The following is a 10,539-nucleotide window of genomic DNA, read 5'->3' as shown; positions in this document are numbered from 1 at the left end:
ATTGGAAATCAATAGATAGACTTTTTCTGGTGTTTTGAGATAGACCAATAAACAATGACACCTTCCCTCCTGCAGCTTACATGCTGATGAGCTGGAGGCACGAGTCTGCAGAAACCGGCAGTAGATAATAACTCTTGCGGAGGTTCATTATCTCGAATGGGAGGCCTTGATAAGCTCTATTGAAGGAGAGATAACGCGGTGCACAGGGGACCAGGAGTGAGAGGTGGTGTAAAACTAAACTACTGAGAAAGTGACATTTGAGCAGAGATTTAAAAGAGAGGATTCTTGGGCAAATAATGCCCCAAATAGAAGGACAAGCTAGTGCAACACACCAAAAGCGGCATCCTGCCCTGTGGATCCAACAATAGCAAGTATGGCAGGAGCAGGTCCCAGATATGTCTTGCCCCTCAGCTCCGTCTGCCCCCATCGGTAGGTGCTCTGTGACAACATCATTATAAACATTTTTTTCTTTAAAGTGAGTAGGGCAGACTCTAAACTTTCTCAGTAGAGATTTCAGGAAGGGGGAGCACATTACTAGAGGGAGAGGACCCCTGAGATTTTTGATGGAGGGCTTGGAGGACAAAGGGTAGGTGGGGAGAAAGGTTAGGCTCCGGGAGGTGAGTACAGCAGATCGAGCTTCTGCGAGTCACAGAAGGTGATCCCTCAGTAACCTTGCAGCCTGGGTTTGACAAAACTTGCCCATGGGAAAGTACCCTCTTGCATAGCATGCACACAGCCACCCGTAGCCCAGAGCTGCGCACACAAGTGTCGCTCCCTCCACAAGTCACCAAGTGCTCCGTGAAAGCCTTCTGCACCCACAGTTCCCTGATAGCCACTGCCTGCTCCCCATCCTGCACTGTGGAAGATGCACTGTGGTGTGCCTAACAACTCCAGCTCCAGGTCCGTCTGACTCAATCAGCAAGCTTCCCTGTTATCTGACAGCCAGACTACAACCTTCATTGATGTGTTGTCAACCCCTTTCCAAGTATGTCCTTTCTTGGATACTCTCCCTTGTGGGCGTAGCCAGCCCCCCACGACTAATCACAGGTTCGGTAGGTGCAATTTTATGGTTAAGATATATAAAGATTACAGTAAAGTCATAGAGAATAGGGAGAGATTGGAGAGAGAGTAAAATAAAGGAGTCAGACACATTTCATGGTAGCATGCTCACCTCAGCTCCTCTTGGTGGTACACATGGAGATGGGAGATGAGAGGACAGGAGCGCGCTCTCGTGAGGTTTTATTTCTAACGAATGCTTATCTATCTTTGGGGACCTGCAAGCCCTCTGTTTACAGATAACGACCTACGTCACAGGAAGGGGTTATAACATAGGCAATACAAGCTATAGGAAGGGGATACCTAGAGGTGTACACGCAATAGTAAAGGGAGGGAATAGGGGTACATATGTGGCAAAATGGGTGGACCCTAGACTTAATATAGTAACCTAACCTCAGTCATCCTGAGTGGTCCTGGGCTTGCCTTTGGCCACTCCTTCAAGGGAATAATTTCAGAAGAGAGTGGACTCTACTTAGGGTGAGTCAGATTATACAGTATGGTTGCTCTAGATACCTTTACAGAGAATAACCTCTGACTTACTATTATTGACCTCCTAGTGTATAGTCATTTGCCATGTGTAGCAAGCAGCGTCTTGGGTTTGGCATATATTTTGGGGAGACAATTTGGGAGAAATCTTTCTGTACCCCACACTCCCTCAGTCCTAAGTACCATATACTCATTGCCATCAAGTTAATTCTGACACATAGAGACTGGGCAGAGGACAACTGCCACTGTGGGTTTCTGAGACTATAACTCTTTTTTAAATGTAAAGATAATTTTATTGGGAACTCTTACAGCTCTTAGGACAATCCATACATCAGTTGTACCAAGCATATTTGTACATATGCTGCCATCATTATTTTCTAGACATTTATTTTCGATTGAGCCCTTGGTATCAGCTTCACTTTTTTCCCCCTCCCTCCCCTTCCCAACCCTCATGACCCCTTGATAAATTATAAATTATTATTATTTTCATCTCTTAGACCAACTACTATCTCCCTTCCCCCATGGTTTCTGTTGTTCGTCCCCCTGGAGGGGTGTGTGTGGTTATGTGTCGATCATAGGTTCCCCCTTCCCCCCCCTTCTATCCCTACCTTCCCCCACTCTTCTGGTATTACTACTCCCATTCCTGTTCCTAGCTTCCATGTGTCGTGAGCTCTATCTCTTATCTGTACCTGTGCACATGCTCCAGTCTAACCTGCAGTGAAAGGGAGTACTGGGGTCATGATAGTGGGGGGTGAGGAAGCCTCAAGAACCAGAGGAGTATTGTTGTGTATTTCTTTTTTTTTTAAACATTTTATTAGGGCTCATACAACTTTTATCACAATCCATACATATACATACATCAATTGTATAAAGCACATCTGTACATTCTTTGCCCTAATCACTCTCAAATATTGTGTATTTCATGGGTGCTTTACTGCACCTTGATTGACTCATCCCTTCCCTGTAATCTCTCTGTGAGGGGATGTCCCATTATCAACAGATGGGTCTTAGGTCTTTGTCCCAACCCCCTTTTCTCAACAATATGATTTTTTGTTTGTTTGGGGTCTTCTGATGCCTGGTACCTGGTCTGGCAACACCTCATGATCGCACAGGCTGGTGTGCTTCTTCCTTGTGGGCTTGTTGCTTCTCTGCTAGATGGCCACTTGTTTAACTTCAAGCCTATAAGACCCCAGATACTATAGCTTTTGATAGCCGGGCACCATCCACTTTTTTCACTGCATTTGCTTGTGCACCCATTTTGTCTTCTGTGATTATGCCAGGAGGGTGAGCATCACAGAATGCCAGATTGTTAGAACAAAGGTTTCTTGCATTGAGGGAGGACTTGAGCAGAGACCCAAAGCCCATCAACTACCTCAGTGTATTGCCACATAAATACATGTACCTACACCAATACCTCTATTTTTATGAACTAATATATTTACATAAGTGTACAACTATGCTTACACCTCTATCCATAGCTTTGCTTCCTAGATCTTTCCTGTTTCCTATACCTTCTTCCTGCCCCACCATCACACTCACCTCTTAGTAATTCTTCTCAGCTAGATTGCTGTTGCACCAGCACCCCCAGGATCACTATGTCCTCCTGGTTGTTGATTTTAATTCCCTAGTTGTTCCCTTGTCTATGCTGATGTTTGCTCAGGCTTCCTTCCCCCACCTCCTCCCCATGGTCCCTCCGGGACCATTGGTCCCATTTCTTTCTACTCATCCCAAAGCTATCTTATATAAGTAGCAACCCAGCAATAACAGAGACCGAACAAAAACAAAAGAGAAAAAAAAGCCAAAAAATATATATATAATTCCAGGTCTGTCTACTGACCTTTATGACTATCTCCCCACTGATCCTGGGGGAATTCCAGCAGTTGCCTCTCCCAGCCTGAAGTCTATTTTGGGGACTTTTCAAGGCCTTGCGGCTTGGCTTTGCTCCTGCTGCCAATCTGCCATGTGTCCCCAGTATTGTCCCCTGTCTTGGTATGATCCAATGAGGGGACATTGCTTCAAGCCGTTGTTGGCCCTACAGTCCTCTCTGTGCCTTAGCAGCTCCATGCAGGTAAGTCGGCCTCTGGGCTTGGTGTGTCCATATAGGGTCTAGACTGTCTTTTTCCTTCTTGGTTTGCTTCCGTGGGGGCATAGCACGCCAGTCCCTCTCCCCAACCTGTAGGTTTGGTGTTGTTCTCTGTAGCCCATGCTTCTAGGGAGGGGTCAGTTTGGCTCTGTTTGGGGCAGAGCCTGTAGCCCAATCTTTTCATACATTTCTCCACATGGTTACGTTGCCCTCAAGGTTTGGTGCGCCGTGGTGGGGTCTACATGCACACTCCCAATTCTGTGGAGACAGAACCAATACTCTCCCCCTGGGTGGGTTAGTGACCTGCTTCCCCTGTACCATTATCTCCCTTCCTTCCCCCTTTTCTCCTTCTCCCTTCCCCCCTTTCCCCTTCTCTGTGTTGTAATAACATGTGCCTCCTTGGGTTGGTCCGATGTCCTCCCGACTGCCTGTACCTCAACCTGTAAAGTGTGAGAAAAGCGGCTTTTCTTCGATACCTCAGGGGACTCATGTGTACTGGTCCTTTTGTGATTGACTGACTTAGCTTAGGATAAGCGAATTTCCTCCAACTCTTCCCATGAAACAACATGCTTCATGTGATCATCCGTGCTTTTTAGTGCAGCGTAGGACTCCATTGTATGTATGTGCCAGAGTTTACTAATCCACTGGTCTATCAATGGAAATGTAGGTTGTTTCCAATTCTTTGCAATTGTGAATTGCACCGCAATAAACATTGCGGCACAGACAGACTGATGGTGGTCTATGCCCAGTAGAGGAATAACTGGGGCCTAACGTAGCTCAATTTCACTTTGCTCTGAATATGGCCAGATCGCTTCCACAGAGACGACATGTATCTTCACAACCACCAACAATGCGGGAGAGTTCCTACCTCACCACCTACCTTCCATTATGTGTTACTCTCTGGTTTGGGCTAGCCTCGGGGGTGCTATATGGTATCTCATGATTGTTTTAATTTACATTTCTCTGATGGCTAATGGTCAGGAGCATTTTCTCATATGTTTATTGGCCATTCAGGTCTCCTCCCTAGTGAAACTTCTGTTCATGTCTTTTGCCCACTTCCTCAGGTGATTCACTTCCTATTTTTGCAGGCTAGGAGGGTGTTGTCGATTTTAGTAAGAAGCCCTTTGTCTGTTGTGTCGTGGCTAAAATCCCTCTCCCAGTCGGTGGGTTCTGTGGCTTCCCTCCTGTTGACGAGACTATGCCTCTTACAGGAATAGAAAGCTTCATCTTTCCCCTACTGCAGGTTTCCACCTGCTGGCCTTGCAGTTAGCAGCCCGTATATAATCCACTGTGCAACCAGGGCATATTTTAATATCTTGGAGTAACGTTTATTAGTATAACTAATAATTCATATATGAAGGGGTACTCAGAAAAACCCCACCAAAGCTATGACTTAATTTTTTTTTTTTACAAAATAACATTATCACTTTCAAAGTACTCTCCATGACACTTAATACTTTTGTCAAATCTGAAATTCCATTCTTGGAAGCATTTTTCAAACTCATCTGTTTGGATGGCTGACAGCACCTCCCTGGTTTTTCCTTCACCTCTTCTACGTTGCCAAATTGCTGTCCTTTCATGCCCTAAGGAGTCGTATGGAATGAGGTCAGGTAAGTAAAGTGCTTGCTGGTGTTTTGCCCCAAACTGGCAGATTGAGATGGCTGTGTGAGCAGGTACATTGTCGTGGTGGCAATACCAGTCTCTCATCTGCCAAAATCTAGACGTTTTTTGTTGCACACTGTTACGCAATCTTTTCAGAACCTCTAAATAAATAGAAAGCTTGATTAATAGTCTGGCCTGGTGGAACAAACTCCAAATGCACTATCTCCCTCACATTAAGAAAACAAATGAACATCATCTTGATGTTGGATTTCACTTGAGGAGTTTTTTTGGATGAGGTGATGATGGCATCTTCCATGGCTTGATTGATGCTTGTTGGGGGGTCCTAAGGATAGCACCACGTCTCCTCACCAGTAATGACCTGGGGAAAATGCTGGGTTGCTTTGGAGGTGTTCTTTCAAAGCATGGCCTGTTTCCACTCTCTGCTCTCTTTCCTGGTGAGTCAGAACCCGAGGTACAGATTTTGCAGTGACCTTTCTCATTCCCAAATTTCCCTTTAAAATTTGCCGAACCAAGCTCCAAATAGTCCAGGTAATGTCCCCATCTCTTCGATGGTCTGTTGTCAATCTTTGAGCACAAGTGCATGGATTTTGTCAACATTTTTGTCCATTTGTGAAATTGATGGAAATCCAGAATGAGGTTTGTCATCAATTGACATTTCACCTTTTTTGAAATGAGAAAACCACTCGTACACTTGAGTTTTCCCCACAGCGCTGTCCTTGTAAGCTGTGTTCAACATCACAACAGTTTTTGCTGCATTTCTCCCGAGCAGGAAACAACTGCTTTTACAAAAAAAATCTGTGTAGCCAGAGATAACCTTCCCAGGTGATGCCCCTGGATGCGCTAACTCAGAGCAAGGTGCTCAATGCTCACCTTGGGGAGGAGGGTGGGGATGCATACTTCAAAAGCTCTGTCCAGTGAAGTTTTTTTCTGGTTTGTTTGCGCCCCCCTCATATACCTTCCCCTATTTAGTTTTCTGTCATTACCATGACCAACTGGACCATAATTAATAACATTGATAGTTCCAGCAGGTAGATCCTAAAGGTGTAATTTAGGGATTGGTTTTCTTGTGCCCTTGAACTTGAGCACAGTGCTCACTGAGAAAGAAAAAGCAAAGGTGAACGAGAAGGACCAGCCAGAAAACTAGAGCTTGAAAGACAAGTAAAGAAAATACATGGCGGGTAAAAACGTGTGTGATACAGAATACGCTGTCATGTAGAGTGGCCTTCTTTGGCTTATGTTCAACTGTCCTTTTGCCTTAAAGGCCATTCTTCTAAACAATTCAATCTCATGAAGTTTGATGGGAGCTTGGAGAAATTAGTGTTGGGGAGGGGGGTGCACCTTGTTTTGTGTACCAAGATAGGAAAGACACAAAGAAGTATTTGGAGAACAGATAATAAAGGATTTCCCAATGAGCAGTATGGATCTGGCTACCATCCAGGGACTATTCATGACAGGCATGGCATTTGAGGCATGGTTTGGTGATGAGGGTGATAAAGCCAAATCCCTCGGATTGCTGACTCTCTCGGAGATAGTCCGACATGTCACGCGCGACCCTCCCACGGCGGAAGATAAGAGGATGAACGCGACACACGACGAGACAAATTGACCAGGATCCTTCTGATAGCGTGATAAGCGGAGTTTATTGAGAGCTGCCTCTAGATCCGAGGTCAGCTATGGAAGACCCCGGGCAGGCTAAAAACCCTGGCTTATATATGCTTCGGGGTGACGGGGCTCTCTCAGATAGGCGCAAAGCTCTCCTGCGTCAAAGTCCAGACTGAGCGCATGCGTGGCATAACTTGTTATCACTAACCCTGAAGATAAGGGCGCGGTCCAGCGCCATCTTGTAATGGCGTCCACATCTCCTCCCTTTTTATATTAAGATTTTGCCTGTCTTAGGTGACCTAGCGTGCCACATGGTCCTTACCCGTCATCGGAACTCCTGCCCTCTAGCGGCAGGCTCCTGTCTTAGGTTGGTACCATGTCCCACTGGTCTTTCCCGTCTTTGGCTGCGGACTCAGCTTGCGCATGGTCTAGCGCTTGAGGAGGGAAAGCCAAATCTCTGGCTGCTCGCCCTTTTCAAGAGCCATGAGGGCTTGTAATATCACACGCTTTTCGCTAGCCTGATTGCGCTTGAGCTTGCAAATCATCCAGAGAAGAATTATGCCACCGAAGCAGATTAAGCCCCAAAATAAAAATGTTCCCACCCACTCCTTGAAATAGGAAAAAGCAGAGGACAACCAAGAGGTGTAATCTCCAAGCGTGATAGGCTTAGTACGTGTGCCATTCAATTTCAAAATCTTCAACAACATCTGGTCCTGTATCGCTTCCAGCTCTTCACTCCATTGGCCTGTCAAAAAATCTGAAATGTTTTTAATAATGCTGCTTGATTCATTATATACAATAGGGGTGACACAAACCGCAGGTGTTGATAATACACAGCTCAGTTGTACCAAGCTGGTAAGTTGCTCAATTTCTTGTTGCAATAAATCCGTTTTTTGATTCAACAGAATTATTCCCGCCGCTGAATGAGCTTGGGCATTGCGGGCTTCCATTAGTGCATCCGCGGTTTTTTCCACAACTTCATTTATAACTTTAGCTGTCTGCACTTGATTGGCCATAGCGATACCCGCAGTTACGGCCGCTGTTGCTGATATCGCTATTGCTGTAACAATTGCAGCTGTTATGCCAAAATCTCTTTTATGTCTCAATAGAGTAGTAATGGGGAATTGATTCGGATCCGCTTCCACAGGTATAGGAACTAAGGTGGGAATGCGAATGACCATAGCATTATGCGTTCGGTTTCCAGACCAACACTCTCTAATTTTACATCTACATTTACTACTATTGCAACTAACAACATCATTTATAATACATGTATCATTAAAAACTAAAAATAAAAAAGGACTTTTTACGCAAACTGGATTATAATCATAAATATAATTATGGCTATAACTCAAGCCTTCACTAACGTTTGCCATATTTCCCACAATAACTACATTAGCTCTTTTGAGACGTATGATGCTTCCCAACAAGCCAGCAAAAGGGGACATAATAGTGGCAGCATTCAATCTGTTATTTAGAATCCACTGATGCCACGGCCATGTATTCTTGCTCACATTCTGGGTGCTGTTATATAATTTTGGGGAAAAATTGAGGTTTAGTTTAGATAAATACAATTTATCCTGTACCCCTGGGTCACAGTTTTCAAACTCTGGTGGAAATCTTTCTCTAGGACGACAGGGAGGGAATACCCTCACTCTTTCCAGAGTACCATTGCATCGAGTTCTTTCCTCATGTTCTTCGCCCGTCTCTACTGGTGCCAGCAATTCTTCTTGCCAGACATATGTCTCGACACGCGTCACCGGCGGAATTGCTGGTGTCGACCATTCGCCTAGTTGCGGGGCTGGGGGCGAGCCACTAAAAATCATCTCGCCTTCTTGATCGACCTCTACCTTGACAGTCGACCCTGGGGTAACTTCAGAATCAAGCCATGTTGTAACATTTATCTTTCTCAAATTTATGCACTGATTACTGGAAGAATTTTTTACGATATGGAAACATAAGCTATTAACTAAAGTAAAATTTGTGACATTATAAAATTTTGATACTTTACTCACAGGAGGACTACAAGGGACTCCCAATCTATCACATTTTTGAGCAAAAAATACTGGGAGAACTGGGGCTTGTCTATTTACTGGATGGGGTATAGGCCAGGTTCTCACCACTCCCCACAATTTTTCCTGCTGCTTCTAGCATTCTAGCCACAAAATCTGAAAATGGCTCCGTAGGGCCTTGTATTATTTTTGTAAGGTTCCCTCTTACTTCTCCCCTATTGGGCAGCGCTTTCCAGGCCTTTCCGGCGGCTAAATTAATTTGTTGGTATACATCTATAGGGTAACCTGTCTGATTGTTTACCCATTGACCATTTCCTGTTAGCATCTCATATGTCCAAGCCTGCTGAGGCATGCCCCTGGCTGCATTTTGTCTTGCTTGGGTCATGCTGTTTTCCATCCACATAGACTTCCACTCTAGGTACTGTCCTGTGGTTAGGACCGCCTTGGTGACTGAACACCAGTCAGTAGGAGTCATACAATGCGCACAGACACGATCTATTAAAGATTGTGTGTAATTAGCATTGACTCCGTAAGATCTTACTGCCTCGGCCAATTCCTTGACAATTTTATAATCTAAAGGTTCATGATATCGCTGTTGGTTGGCATTTTCAAAAACCGGGAACATCTGACTAAGCATCCGTTGGCTCTTCGGCGTCAAAAGAGAATAATTTTGTCCCCCTGAGCTATAGGGGGGAGGTATCTGAGGTGCCAGAGGTATAGACTTAATAGCAGCAAACTCATCGTACCTCCCTCTGTCATATGCAGCCGCCGCCTCCTCCAATTCCTCCTCATCACTTTCGGTAAGGCCTAAAGCCCCTAATTCCTTCCAGGGATAAATACTTCCTGGCACTTTGGATTTGTCTTTAAGCTTAATCTCAGTAGGGACTTCCTGCCGTGCCCGCGCGGCAGCCCCCCTCTCTCTTGTGGTCCCTCCTGTTTTTGGCTGTTTTGTCTCCGTTTCCTCTCCGGTCTCTGATTCTGAGCCGGTCACGGAGGTTTCCTCTGACTCCGTATTTGTCTCCAATTTTGAGCTCCTGTGTTTTTTCCTTTTAGATCGATCTATTCCCGGATCGTCCTTTTCGGACGTCCTGTTTCCTCGGGTGTGTTCCTGTCCTGCTTCTGACATGCTGCCTTGAAAGTCAATCCACTCACACTGCCCCTGACGTATCACTTCTGCACAAGCTTCGTCCACTAAGCAACTTCTAACTAGTTTCCAGACCGGTCTCGTGCCCGGTCTTATCTGTCCCTCTTCTTTTGCTCGATCAATGTCTCTTCCCAACTTGTCCCAACATGGGACAGTCAGAGAGCCCGTTGTTAGAAACCATGGTGCAATCTGGTCTATTTCCCTCACAAATTTGCTAAGCGTGCCTTCTGATATCTTCAGTTTACGAGCTAGCAAGATTTGCTGCAAAGTTTTAACCATCTGTTTTATTGGAACATTTCCCATGTCGCCCGTTTATCTACACGGGACTTAAGCACAGGATTTTCTTCTCGGTCTAAACCGAAAGCAGAAGCAGCACTCTCTCTCACACTCAGCCAAGGCCGCCGCAGCCGTAACGGATAAACATTCACACAGCAGTGGCCTTGCAGAACTCACCCTCTCCGCAGCGCTGATCAGTTCTGAATCCTCCCTTTCGGGGGTCTCCACTCAACCGTCTCGTCGCCTTGTTAAGGACT

This window comes from Tenrec ecaudatus, chromosome 7, assembly GCF_050624435.1.
Source record: "Tenrec ecaudatus isolate mTenEca1 chromosome 7, mTenEca1.hap1, whole genome shotgun sequence".
NCBI lineage: Eukaryota > Metazoa > Chordata > Mammalia > Afrosoricida > Tenrecidae > Tenrec > Tenrec ecaudatus.
The sequence above is the reverse complement of the archived record's forward strand: the minus strand, read 5'-3'. Positions refer to the sequence as shown.